Source organism: Perca fluviatilis, chromosome 3 (genome assembly GCF_010015445.1).
Source record: "Perca fluviatilis chromosome 3, GENO_Pfluv_1.0, whole genome shotgun sequence".
NCBI classification, from domain to species: domain Eukaryota; kingdom Metazoa; phylum Chordata; class Actinopteri; order Perciformes; family Percidae; genus Perca; species Perca fluviatilis.
In genome coordinates, this window is record NC_053114.1 from 34,384,159 (window position 1) to 34,398,624 (window position 14,466).

The window sequence follows — 14,466 nt, forward strand, 5'->3', positions numbered from 1 at the left end:
AGCTGCGCGGTGATTGGTTGAGAGACTTGCCATACGCAGACATTAGAGACGCGCGCTGATTGGTTGAGCGAATCCCCAATACACATACATTAGAGAAGCGACAGAATCTCATATTCCAGACACTGCAATGTTTCATTACCAAATTCACTTCTGAGACTTTTTTAAGCGAGAAATCAACTATATAAAGCTCAAATATGGGCCGTTTTACAAAAATTGATGGCTAATTGCAAATTTGGTAAGACGTGTCGGACTTTAGGAGCTCCACACAGTCTGATGAGAAAGCGACAGCCTGCTGGGCTCCATACCCAGGGCAAAGTCACCCTTGTGGATACTGCATAGCGGCGGCGTCGGCGGCCAGCTGCCGGCATAACTATATCTATAAATAATACATTTACGGTTTTGAATGTCCCAATGTCTTATAAAGCTAACCGTTGTGTCCGATTTGATTTTAAGGCATTTTTATGAACGCGAGGCGTCTTTGTAGGACAAGCAGCTGCTTGCTATATGTCCCATTCATTACAATGGGGAAATACCGCAGCTAGCTAGCTACACTTTCGCCATAACTAAATTATATTTACTGTTTGAATTTCGTCACGCCACTTATACAACACATTCCCCAATGTCTTATAAAGCTAACCGTTGTGTCCGATTTGATTTTAAGGCATTTTTATGAACGCGGTGGCGTGTTTGTAGGAGCGAGCAGCTGCTTGCTATATGTCCCATTCATTACAATGGGTAAATACCGCAGCTAGCTAGCTACATTGTCGTCATAACTAAATTATATTTACAGTTTGAATTTCGTCACGCCACTTATACAACATCATTCCCCAATGTCTTATAAAGCTAACCGTTGTGTCCGATTTGATTTTAAGGCATTTTTATGAACGCGAGGCGTCTTTGTAGGACAAGCAGCTGCTTGCTATATGTCCCATTCATTACAATGGGGAAATACCACAGCTTGCTCACTGCGCATAACTAAAGTATATTTACAGTTTGAATTTCGCCAGCATGAATATTACAGGTTCCTCGAGGTCTTACAAAGCTTAGCTAACACTTGTCCGATTTCGGATTTCAATTGAATGTATTTTTGTGAATGTCAGAGTTAGGAGGAGGCTAGCTAGCTCTCATTGATGGACTCCATCTCACCGCGGATCTATCAATGAGACTCGCGGACAAGAGGCGTTTATTTCCCCGATTGGTTGTTTAAATAACTCAACACACATACCCATTATAAGATTAACTGGAACCTGCGGGCTGTGGTAAAAGATTGCGGGCGTAACAAGCTCGCTGACACTGCGGTCAGGGCAGCGATGTAGCAACCCAGGCAGCACCAACACCGGCACTAAACTCCGACACACAGTCGGAGAAAATTTGCAATTAGCCATCCATTTTCGTAAAGCGGCCCATATTCGAGCTTTATATGGTTGATTTCTCGCATAAAAAAGTTTCAGAAGTGAATTTTGTAATGGAATAGCAGAGATCTGCGTGACCTAGCTAGATTCAGAAGACTACCTGATCTCAGGTCAGTTGTGTAGCCTATGTACAGTGCCTTGCGAAAGTATTCGGCCCCCTTGAACTTTTCGACCTTTTACCACATTTCAGTCCTCAAACATAAAGATATAAAACTGTAATTTTTTGTGAAGAATCAACAACAAGTGGGACACAATCATGAAGTGGAACGAAATTTATTGGATATTTCAAACCTTTTAAACAAATAAAAACTGAAATATTGGGTGCGCAAAATTATTCAGCCCCCTTAAGTTAATACTTTGGTAGCGCCACCTTTTGCTGCAATTACAGCTGTAAGTCGCGTGGGGTATGTCTCTATCAGTTTTGCACATCGAGAGACTGACATTTTTGCCCATTCCTCCTTGCAAAACAGCTCGAGCTCAGTGAGGTTGGATGGAGAGCGTTTGTAACAGCAGTTTTCAGTTCTTTCCACAGATTCTCGATTGGATTCAGGTCTGGACTTTGACTTGGCCATTCTAACACCTGGATATGTTTATTTGTGAACCATTCCATTGTAGATTTTGCTTTATGTTTTGGATCATTGTCTTGTTGGAAGACAAATCTCCGTCCCAGTCTCAGGTCTTTTGCAGACTCCATCAGGTTTTCTTCCAGAATGGTCCTGTATTTGGCTCCATCCATCTTCCCATCAATTTTAACCATCTTCCCTGTCCCTGCTGAAGAAAAGCAGGCCCAAACCATGATGCTGCCACCACCATGTTTGACAGTGGGGATGGTGTGTTCAGGGTGATGAGCTGTGTTGCTTTTTACGCCAAACATAACGTTTTGCATTGTTGCCAAAAAGTTTGATTTTGGTTTCATCTGACCACAGCACCTTCTTCCACATGTTTGGTGTGTCTCCCAGGTGGCTTTTGGCAAACTTTAAACGACTACTTTTATGGATATCTTTAAGAAATAGCTTTCTTCTTGCCACTCTTCCATAAAGGCCAGATTTGTGCAGTATACGACTGATTGTTGTCCTATGGACAGAGTCTCCCACCTCAGCTGTAGATCTCTGCAGTTCATCCAGAGTGATCATGGGCCTCTTGGCTGCATCTCTGATCAGTCTTCTCCTTGTATGAGCTGAAAGTTTAGAGGGACGGCCGGGTCTTCGTAGATTTGTAGTGGTCTGATACTCCTTCCATTTCAATATTATCGCTTGCACAGTGCTCCTTGGGATGTTTAAAGCTTGGGAAATCTTTTGTATCCAAATCCGGCTTTAAACTTCTCCACAACAGTATCTCGGACCTGCCTGGTGTGTTCCTTGTTCTTCATGATGCTCTCGGCGCTTTACACAGACCTCTGAGACTATCACAGAGCAGGTGCATTTATACCGGAGACTTGATTACACACAGCTGGATTCTATTTATCATCATTAGTCATTTAGGTCAACATTGGATCATTCAGAGATCCTCACTGAACTTCTAGAGAGAGTTTGCTGCACTGAAAGTAAAGGGGCTGAATAATTTTGCACGCCCACTTTTTCAGTTTTTATTTGTTAAAAAAGTTTGAAATAGCCAATGAATTTCGTTCCACTTCATAATTGGGACCCACTTGTTGTTGATTCTTCACAAAAAATTACAGTTTTATATCTTTATGTTTGAGGCCTGAAATGTGGCAAAAGGTCGAAACGTTCAAGGGGCCGAATACTTTCGCAAGGCACTGTAAATGTTGGGGCGGGCACTGTTCTCTTAAGGTTCCGGATTTTGAGACGCTTCCGCAAGCAACTCAGCTTTGTTGGGATTCGCCCGTTTTCAGAGGCAGTTTCAAAATATGAGATTTTCATAGTAAAGGGGTGTCAGTGGGATTTTGAGCTTCTATGTATGTCCTATTTACCCACCAAACTGTCGTTATTCAACTATGACAGGGTAAAATCGGTTTTGCATTCTATCACCCCTTTAAGTAGATAGATCACATTGCTTACATCACAAATAACAAATGCACTGGTACCTTTACGTTCTCTTAAATTCCCCCTACAAGCCAAAATTAACTGTTCAATGCTAGAAACACTTATGTTGGAGGATATAAAATGCAGAAGGGAAGATATACCATTACAGAGTGATAATAAAAAGTTAGAACAAGTTGAGTAGGGGTAATAGTGGCAAAAGTCTATCACCTGGGCCAGTACACAGCAGTGAGGGCCATGCTGTTAAAACAAAGCACAATCAGCAGTGGTAGCACAGGAGTAAGAAGCTTGTCAAGTTCTAAAGATGACCTCATTGTATTGATTGGGTATGATTGGTGACACTTGGTGATTCTAAGAGTCGGCTGAATCTGATCTTCAACTTCGATGCTCTGTCAGAACAATGATTGATTTGCTTTATAGACCTAGGTCTTGCTAAGACAAGTCATGCTGATTCTCTAGAAAATGCCAAAAAACAAACACAACAACTTTTGAGGGCCAAATGGACCACAGAGGGGGGAGAGGGACAAGGGAGGCACCCAATCTTAGTAGATGTGAATGGCCAATGCTTGAAATGCACACAAGTGCATGTCCTACATTTAATACAAATAATGGAGGCCTGCTTATAAAATAATTTGACCTTGTGAATCCAAAAGAGCATTCTTTAAAATGTATTTTACATTAGCAAAGTAAGTTTGGCCTGATTATAATTAGTGTGTCCAGTGACAGAAATGAGACAGATGAATAATGTGTTCTACTCATGTCTTCACAAAGAGCTTTATTACTGAAAGTAATTTGAACTCCTTGATGCATGCTCAAATGTTTTTTCTTTCTTTATACAACTTTCTCATACTGGTCCTGGAAGCATTGACATTCTGTAATGACAAGTGCTATCAGTTAAACGCGTTATTAACGGTGTTAACGCAAACCCATTTTAATGGCGTAAATTTTTTTATCGCAAGATTAACGTTCTTTTTGGCCTAGCAAACTTTGTAGTTTTTTTCACATGCTGTTGCAACAACTAGTAACGTTAGAAAAACTACAACACCACACCGGATCTAGCTAGACCGGAAACAAAACAACAGGCACACCGCACACACTTGTTCGGGCTTGCGAGCCGGCCAAAGAGTAGTAGGCTAACGTTACGTTTTGAGTGGATGGCGAGCGCGAGACGCCGAAATGGATGCCAATAAGATTCTGAATGGAAAGTTTACTTTTAAAAAGTTGCCAAATGGTTCCATTGACAAGACCAAAGTGATCTGTGTGTTTTGTCGTTGTGAACTGAGCTATCATCGCAGCACGTCCAGTCTGAAATACCACAGCTGATGTGAATTCTCCGCCCCCTCGTCAAAGCCAGGCGACAAAAGCACAAAGCAAGCCGATCCACTTTTCCATGTTGATAAGAGCATTGAAATGATTCACATTCAGTGTTAGCAAGGCTAACAATAATAAACAATAATTTAGCAAAATAAATACAAACAGCTAATACTGGAGTGTATACCAGTAGTGGAAACATATTCAAATTATTTAATTTAAGTAACAATACAATACTGTAAATATACAGATGTTTTTAATTATCAATAGTGTTAGAGTTGTTTAAAGTGCTCATATTATGCTCATTTTCAGGTTCATAATTATATTTAGAGGTTATATCAGAATAGGTTTACATAATTTAATTTTCAAAAAACACCATATCTTTGTTGTACTGCACATTGCTGCAGCTCCTCTTTTCACCCTGTGTGTTGAGCTCTCTGTTTTAGCTACAGAGTGAGACATCACACTTTTGTTCCATCTTTGTTGGGAGTCGCACATGTGCAGTAGCTAAGGACTAATACCCAGTCAGAAGCAGAGTATGAGGGCGTGCCACGCTAGCAGCTAGGCGAGCATTATAATGTGTGTTACAAAGTGACAGAAGTGAAGGCTGAACTATAATAGAGCTGTTTGGAGCAGTTTGTGAACAGTGTTTTCTGTTGGAGATGGTAAGTGCCTTTGGAGTGGACTTTTTCACTTTGTAAACCTATAGCATGCACAAAAAAGATATATGACAGAATAAAGGAAAGGGGGAAAAGCCAAAAACCATAATTTGAGCACTTTAAGCTCTAGTTTAATCTATATTGAAGTAAAAAGAGTTTGTGTGTTTGTCTGTGTGAGGAAGGCCATATGCTCAAAATGTTATGCACAAAATACTGACGATATTAGACATATTTTGGCCATTACACTTTCAACCTGGCCTGAAAATGGCAGGTCATTTAAGTGCAAAGCCAGGAAAGCCTCAACACTAAAATCACATTGTACTGCTTGATTGCTACTGACATGCCCTGTACAGTGCCTCTCATCCCACGTTGACAGTTAAGTTCACAGCAAGTTACCAACATATCAATCACGTGCTGCTGAGAAATGGCCTTTGTTGTCAGAATAAAATTATGACTCTAATAAGGTGAAATGTCTTCAGATTACTTACGTACATCATTTTGCCAAACTTGTATATTAGTTTTACTTAAGGACAAAACGATAAAGTTTTCCTGATCACTGATTTAACACATGGATTTAGAATGGATTAGACGAAGGCATGTTGAAGGATTCTGCGTTGAATCTGATTTATTCACCCTTGCGAGGAAATGGGATGCTGTCTTATTATTTTTTTCTGCCACAGTGTTAGACAATGAGACGAATGGTTGCATTAAAAGATAAAAGAAAGGGAACCAGAACTGAATACAAAAGGGAACACAAGCCTAGCTCCAGAGATATGAACTATAACTATTTTCATGATGCAAGCATTGACCTGCGATGCCATTCTTCGCCCTGTACTCTTTCTCTATCTGTTGTAGCGTCTGTTTTTTTGTTTCTTTTTTACCTCTGTAGGCTCCAAGACTGCCAGAAAATGCATCAAAACTACCTGCAATTTCAAATACAGTATGTCTATTCAGTCATTGTCACCTCTTAACACGCTGCATATAAGTATATCTGTGATCTCTATTCTGCAGTTTTTCAGAAAGGGAGCAAGTTTGTGTGTGCCACCGTGTGTGTTTCAGTGTATTATTGTTGCCCACTGAGCCCTTCTCTCATGACATATCTGAGAAGTGATTATGTCTGCTGGGGATCTCATGTCTGGCTAAAGGATGGGAACAGACGTCATTGTGATCTGCCTCTTTTGTTCTTGACTGAGCAGCATACAAATATCAAACTGTTGGTCTGGCTTCTCCTCCTGTAACTATTCCTTCTATTTAGTTCTTTTACAGAGTACCACATTAAACAAGTGGCTAATTGCCCTGTGGTTTCAATATGCCTGTATCGATCTGGACAGTAACTTTGTGCCTTTGTGTTACCGCCATCACCTTGAGTCATGCCGGGAGAGCAGCCAGAATACTTGTAGACAGTTTGCATCACACTAACAGCACTCAGTGTTTTTCTAATAGGATTGTCACAGTGCTAGTATAGGGCCCATCTAAACACACCGCTTCTCCAAATTGCTGATCACTCTTAGAGAAGACCAAAGTAGGTCCCAATGCTTTCACTTATCAGAAGGGAAGTAAATAGCTGTAGTGAAAAGCACTTACTAGTCTCCTCTCATTTGCCTGCATTTCCCCCCACGAGTGTAGACCATATGAAACAATGAAAAATTCAGCTCCCTGGTGTAGATCTGGGTCATGTACAACCAATGCAAGTGTGTGAAATATACAATGTGAATGTTAGCTTACACACAAATATGCACATGCATGGGGACACACCTATTGGCGTTCAACAGTTATCGTGCTACTGGACACATAAACCAAAATGCATTGAATCTTAATGTTGACATGCTCATAAATCACATCAATTTCATAAACAATAACCTATTTATTGAAGGGATGTCAATTTAGAATGCCGCAAATTGGATGATAAAACTACATCCTCTCCAGAAAGGATAGGAATAGTATTTGCCAAATTGAAATATAAAACTGCATACAGCACATCTGCTCTTATCTGATTCTCTGTCCAAAGGTGTGGTACTAGTACATGTCAAACAGTAGAATGCATGCACACAGGCAGAAAGCAAGATGGGAGTAAAGATGTGAAAAACAGATCTATATCAAACTTTTTTGTTTTACAGCATTTTATTCTATAGGTAAGAAATTCTACTGACGTTTCAAATCTTCTTGTAGTCTTTTCCATTGGCTTGATTGGAATAACTAGTAACACGTGTTTTAATATGCACATAAAAAGGGCCCTTTATTCTATGACTGTGTTCTATTTTATTAAATTTGAGCACCAAATTTCATATGTAGTCATACACAAATAAAAGAGCCACTGCACACAGTAGCACCTGAACGCGATTTTATATACAGGATTCAGTGACATTTTGCTGAGTATGCTTACTATTTTTAAACATAACCCCGTTTCATATTTATACTGCCAACAACGTCTATAGCTGGGAGCTGCCCACAACACCCAAAGTCTGCTTCTGGCCACATGAAGTCTGAGAGAGTCAAGAGTCCCTCATTTGTGTGTAAGGTGACAGCATTTTCCCAATCCAGATTTTTCCATTTTAGGGTGAATAATAACCCTGCCTGTCAAAAAGCCACATCTATATCCTCTAGATCATATATGTCGCAGAAACAATCTGATAGCTCCAAACTACTTCAGTGGAAACTAGACCATACACATCACATTTAATGCAACCTCCCAAACTAATTTGATAAATTAATAAAACAATCTGGTTATTTAAATTATCTTTTACCTGTGCTATTTAAAACTCCAGGGACAAAACTTTTAGTCGGGTACCAACCCACATTCAGAGAAACATTTAAGTTATTGTTGCACTAAATTGTGGGACATTGGGGGAAAAAAAAATACATCAAATAAGATGCTATTATTGTAGAAAACTGTCATAAATGGGTGACTTAGTGTACATAGTGGCTCAGAGGTTAGGAGTACTGTCATCTCTTAGCAATGAGAAGTTTTATAACTGGTCCCAGCGTTTTCTGTCTGTCTTATAATTAAAATACATTCAAGATAGATGATTTGGGGACTTTGAACTAGTCTCTGTACCTCCCCATTGTGGCTAAAGATGCCTCCCTAACAGGCTGGGGAGCACAAGCAAGCACGCACAGTCATCGGCATCAGCATAAGCTGCAGGTATACCCAGTGTTTTGGACAGGAGGACTGCCCATCTTGTGCAACACTATTTTATTTCCAATCCCTCTCCTCAACAAAATGGTCAAGAAATGCAGTAAAAGAAGATAAAGCAAGTTCCGTCCAGCAACGCAGATTCCTGGTACCAGACCTCCAGCCTGGATATGGGCTCCAACTACGACGAAGTGGGAAAGCAGGTGAGGGTTCTCCTCATTGCTCACCAACGTTGTTTGCTGGTAGGTTAAAAGAAGCAGCTGGAGACACCATGTGTGACAGATGTAGCAGATGGCTGTCTACACCCTCTTCAGGCCAACTAAGTAAGTAAGCAAGCAGTGACAAAAACTACATAGGGACCTCAGGCCATATTACAGAATCGTCTTAACTTGCAGATCCTACTGTATCTGAAGTGTTTGGTAATCGTGGTAATTTGGGTTAGGACCTCATTTAGGAAACATTTTTCATTTAATTCAACTTCAGATGAACAGTTCCTAAGTCAATGTTCCTATCCTTACTTAAGAGTTAAAAGTGTATTTCACAAGTATCCTAACTTCCCAAGATCTTAAATAAACCTCCTATCCTAACTTTAGAATACCTAACTAACTTTTAAGCTCTTTTTTATTCTGCTAAGTTCGTGGCTCTCACGACTGACAGCTGGACGGCACTCACAATGGCCAGCTACGTGCAGTAGCGGTTTTTGGCATGGGCGAAGCGGGCAGCCGCCCGGGGCGGCATTTTTTCATGACACATGGGGGGGCGGCACGCGCACTTAAAAACAAATCTACTGTTTTCTACTGTATTATCTATCATTCCACCATGTGGGGAATTGGCAAATTGGCGCCCCTGCTGGTACCTTGCACACTGCACAGATAAGCTGTGAGAAGGGGAAAGGGGAGGGGGCAGCGGGCGACAGTTCACCTCTGGGTCGAACGGGTTGCTGGGCATAAGCGCCGATACCGTTGGTGCTCCGCTAATACTGAGCACCCACGAAGCTGATCGCGGTTATGTGTCAGTTAAACTTTTCATCTCCAATCCTATCCTGAGTTTACTTTACAGCTTTATTATCGAGTTGATAGGCATGTGCGTTTGTGTCGGCCATCTGCTGTTGCTTGGTATCCCAAATGGAACGGTCTGGACAAGGGGGGGGGGAGACAGGGGATGATAAGGATCTATCAGAGATCTACCCCAACTTTTGCACAAAAACTAAAGTTGATCAAGTCATACATGAGGTCAACCATGTCCCAGGAAAGACTCACTGGCCTTTCCGTCAGTATCAATCATTCAGTAGGGGAGCAGATTTCATACGATAACATCATTGATGATTTTGCATCAAGGAAGGCCAGAAAGGTCAAGTTTTAGTTTTAGATTGTGTTTTCTGTTCTTAGTGCAATAGTGTAATAATTAGATTCTCTTTAGTGCGTTTTCACATTTGTGTGATGAAGGATTTGTGCTATTCATAATATTTATTCTACATTATATTTGCATATTATTCTTAATATATTTATATTATTGTTGCTCTCTGCTCTGGAGCAAATGTGCAATTGGCCATACATTTTTGTAAAACTGCCCATTTTCAAACCCTATATAGTTGATTTCTCGCATAAAAAAGTCTCAGAAGTGAATTTAGTGGTGAAATAGCGGATGAAAATTGTCGGACTTGAGACCCTCCAGTCTAACGTGACTAGCCAGCTGGTTGCAGCCGGCAATGCCTACTCGCCAGCGGCCAGTGAAGCTCAGAGACCCCGCTGTCAGCTGGAAGTCTCTCAACCCTCCCACCAGCCGTTGGGCCACGCCTCCTCATTTGAATTGACAAGTGTCACTTCAAAATGAAAAGCCTTAGGGCCCTATTTTAACGATCTGAAACGCAAGTGTGAAACGCCAAACGCAAGTAGCTTTGTGGGCAGATCTCTGGCGCTGTTGCTATTATACCGGCGGGATAAATGACTCTTGCGCCCGACGCAAATCTTAAATGGGTTGGTCTGAAGTAGCTAGGTGTGGTTTGGGCGTAACGTGAAAATAACCAATCAGAGCGTCATCTCACATTCCCTTTAAGAGCAGGCGTATTGTTCCGTGGCGGATTGCTATTATGACGGCGGATTTGCCTGGTGCACAAAGTAACAAATGCCCGTCTTGGCCGGGTGGCGATGTTGCTGCGGCCTCTCGGGTGCATCTCCTCAAGTCTGAAGAGGATTGCTTCAGCCATTCAGCATGGGCCTCCAAACGCACCACCTGCTCCTGTTGTGCCCCTTCCTCCCCCCACTCTATCTCCGTCCACCCGCTCCAATCCCACCGTAGTTCAACATCACGTCTCCTTAAGTCCTCTAATATTTCCTCATTTATGTCATCAACACATCCATGATTCATGGAAATGTTGTGTAAAACACAACAAGCCACAAAGAATGCTGCGACTTTTTGAGGACTGTACTGTAAAGTGCCTCCTGACCTATCCAAACAGCTGAAGCGCATTTTCAGTAATATTTTTCTTTGTAATTATGTATGGTTTTCAAAAATGGGAACTGCTGTAGATGAGAGAAGTGTATGCGCGTTGTGCACACACTACATTATGGCCAAGCATTCGTCCCTAAAATAGCATCTGAATAACGCGCTACTGACTTTAGACCAGGTTTTTCCTGGTCAGTGGCGGAATTGTTTTCTGAAACTGCAAAATAGGACTACGTAACGTTTATGCGCGGAACACGCCCCTCTTTTCGCTGAACCGCCACCGGGAGCGCAAATACATTCCCTAATTTACCAACGTGCGTCTGTGGAGGGAAAAGTCCGCTGTGCGTTGGGTGCAAAATAGGAATGATACATGCGTCGGTGTACAAAGGCAATTGCGCTGAGTGCAAGATAGGGCCCTTAATGTTAAATAGAAATAGCAATGGTGAATCTTAAAAGGTCAAAAGGCAATTACCAAATGTAAAATTCAAAAGATAAAACTATAAAATTGAAAATTATTAACGGCTAAAATAAAATTTCTTTGTTTTCTATTTGAGATTTTAATTAAGTATTTCTATTTAAGTTTTTCCATTTCATATTTTGAGTTTCATATTTGATGTTTCTGTCATTCAATAAAAGTTTTCAAAGATTTCAGTTTAAGCCTTTATATTTAAGCTTTGCATTTTAAATTTGACTTTTTACATTGAACTTTACATTTTCAAATTATCATTTTACATTTCAACGTTTCCTTTTTCTTTTTTTAATTTAATTATGGCATGATTTTTCCTAGTAGCGTAGTGGTCCGTGTACTTTTTCGTTCATTCGATTTTCATTTCATAAACAGGTATTAAAAAACAAAAAACGAATGGTTATTTGATTTTCGTTTTAAAACATAACATTTGAAATTGAAATACAATGCGTTTTTTCTTTTTCATATTCGAAATGGGATGGGAGAAATTTAAAATATGCTGTGATTTTCATTTTCTATTTTATATAACAAAAATAAAATCACTCGAAAACAGAAACGAAAAAAGGCTTGTTTTTTTATATTCAGAGACCGGATGTTGTCATTTCCAAGGCAACAGCGCCAGCCTAGCCTACCAGTGTTCAGCCCAGGCCAAAATTACTTTGGAAACCTAGCTAGCTATACTCTTGATAATCCTTGGGGGGAATTTTATTTCATATGTATGATACATGTATAATACATGTCACATGTATTTATTACCCTCTCTCCCTGCCTCCCTGTCTCTACCCACCGCAGACAACTTCGCACCGAAGAGAGTCGAACCAGCGGAGCAAATAGACTTTCTCACGTTCACCGTTACGCCACCGTTAACAATCCCAGCAAACGTTCTGTTGCTGCCGTTAAGCTTGCTGATCTGGCAGAGAGTCACCGGGGTTCGGATCAGATCATGGGGATCGGACCTCCGGTGCTGGGTCTAATATTCTAATATTAGCTGCTGCTGCAGCTAGCTAGCAGGTAGCCACCAGCCCTGTGACCTCGGTCCTCGCGGTTCGCTCCCGGGACTGACTCTGCAGAGCTGGCGTTACCCGCGCGCACTATGATCAATGAGCAATGATCAAGGATTACCAAATTTCTCTCATATATTGCTCCTCATAACCACTGAAAAACCAAAAATCTAACCCAAAGTACAATTATTATGGACGTTAGCTGACATTAAGGGTTTCTGCTTCATTAAGGGAAATTGTAAGGGAAAAAGCTTAACGTGGTTAACCATTAAGCTTTTTCGTTAACGCGGATTTTTGTTCACTGTTTATAAACAGTGATCAAAAAATCTAACCCAAAGTCGTATTGGACGTTATCTGACTGATAACTGACTGATATTTGATTGATCATTGTTTAGGTACATTAAAGTTAAGCTTTTTCACGTTAAGCGTTTTAGAATGTCCCTGCTGCTGCTGAGGGAATCTGTAGCCTAACTTCCGTTTTTTGCCCCCCTTTACATAAATATACATATGGCTATGAAATAGATCATGAAATACAGGCTTTAGTCATAATAGTTCAATAGCCTAAATACATGTATGTTTTACTATGTATTTCGAGGGACTTTTATTTATTCCATCTATTTATATGCACGTTATATTTAAAGGAAGTTTGGTTATCTCACAGACTCAGACTAAAAGCAGCAGCAAGCCTGCCTGACATCAGTGCATCATAGCATATCACTATCTGCAAATAAAATAAAATATGAATAAATCACGAGCGCGGCAGATTCCCAGCTCAGCTAGAGCGGGTAACGCCAGCTCTGCAGACGGACCAGAGTCAGTCAACACCGGGGAGCGAACCGTGGGGACCGAGGTCACAGGGCTGGTGGCTATCTGCTAGCTAGCTGCAACAGCAGCTAATATTAGAATAGACCCAGCACCGGAGGTCTGATCCCCATGATCTGATCCCGAACCGCCGGTGACTCTCTGCCAGATCAGCAACAGAACGTTTGGGATTGTTAACGGTGGCGTAACGGTAACGTTACAGCCGTGAACTGAAAGTCTGTTTCATCAGCTGGTTCGATATTGGGGTTGTTTGCGGCGGGTAGAGACAGAGAGTCAGAGGGAGGCAGGGGAGAGGGGAATAAATAAATGTGGCATTATGAAATAAAAATCCCCCCAAGCATTATCAAGAGCACAGGTTTCCAAAGTAATTTTAGCCTGGGCTGAAAGCAACACTGGTAGGCTAGGCTGGCGCTGTTGCCTTGGAAATGACAACATCCGGCTCTGAATATGAAAAACAAACCTTTTTTCATTTCTATTTCCGAGTGATTTTATTTTTGTTATATGAAATAGAAAATGAAAATCACAGCATATTTTTAATTTCTCCCATCCCCTTTTGACCATGAAAAGGAAAAAAATGCCTTGTATTTCGATTTCAATTGTTGTATTTTAAAACGAAAATCAAATAACCATTCGTTTTTTGTTTTTTAAGTCTGATTATGAAATGAAAATCGAATGAACGAAAAAGTACACGGACCCGTAGTAAAATAATAATATTTTTAATTTGATCTCGCTTTGTTTTGTCTTTGGACTTTCAATTTGGATTATGAATAAATATATCCTCCATAGACGGGATACTTGCTGAAACGACTGATGCGGTTCATCTTGAGAGAACTGTCTCTACATGGTATGTTCCATCCACATCTACCATCCAATACCCTTTTCCCACCAATATATGCAGGTTTTTAAACACGGGAAACCACGCAAAAAACAGACAACAGACTCCTTTCCCATTGCCAGACAAGTTTGCCTTTACAGTTTTTTTTTTCTGAACGCGCCGGAAAACAGGGTTAGTAAACACTAGAAAGCAGCATGGAGGCCAGTGAAAATGTTACGATGTTTACTTCTTTTTGGTATCTGTTACTTATTCAGTCACTCTTTCAAACTCGGTGCTGACTAATTTAAAACGATGTTCAAGCACTTTTTGGACAGAGATGGACGGAATTTGTGGTTCAGGCGACAAAAAAACGCATCATATCATCATGCAGGAAAAGGGCTGA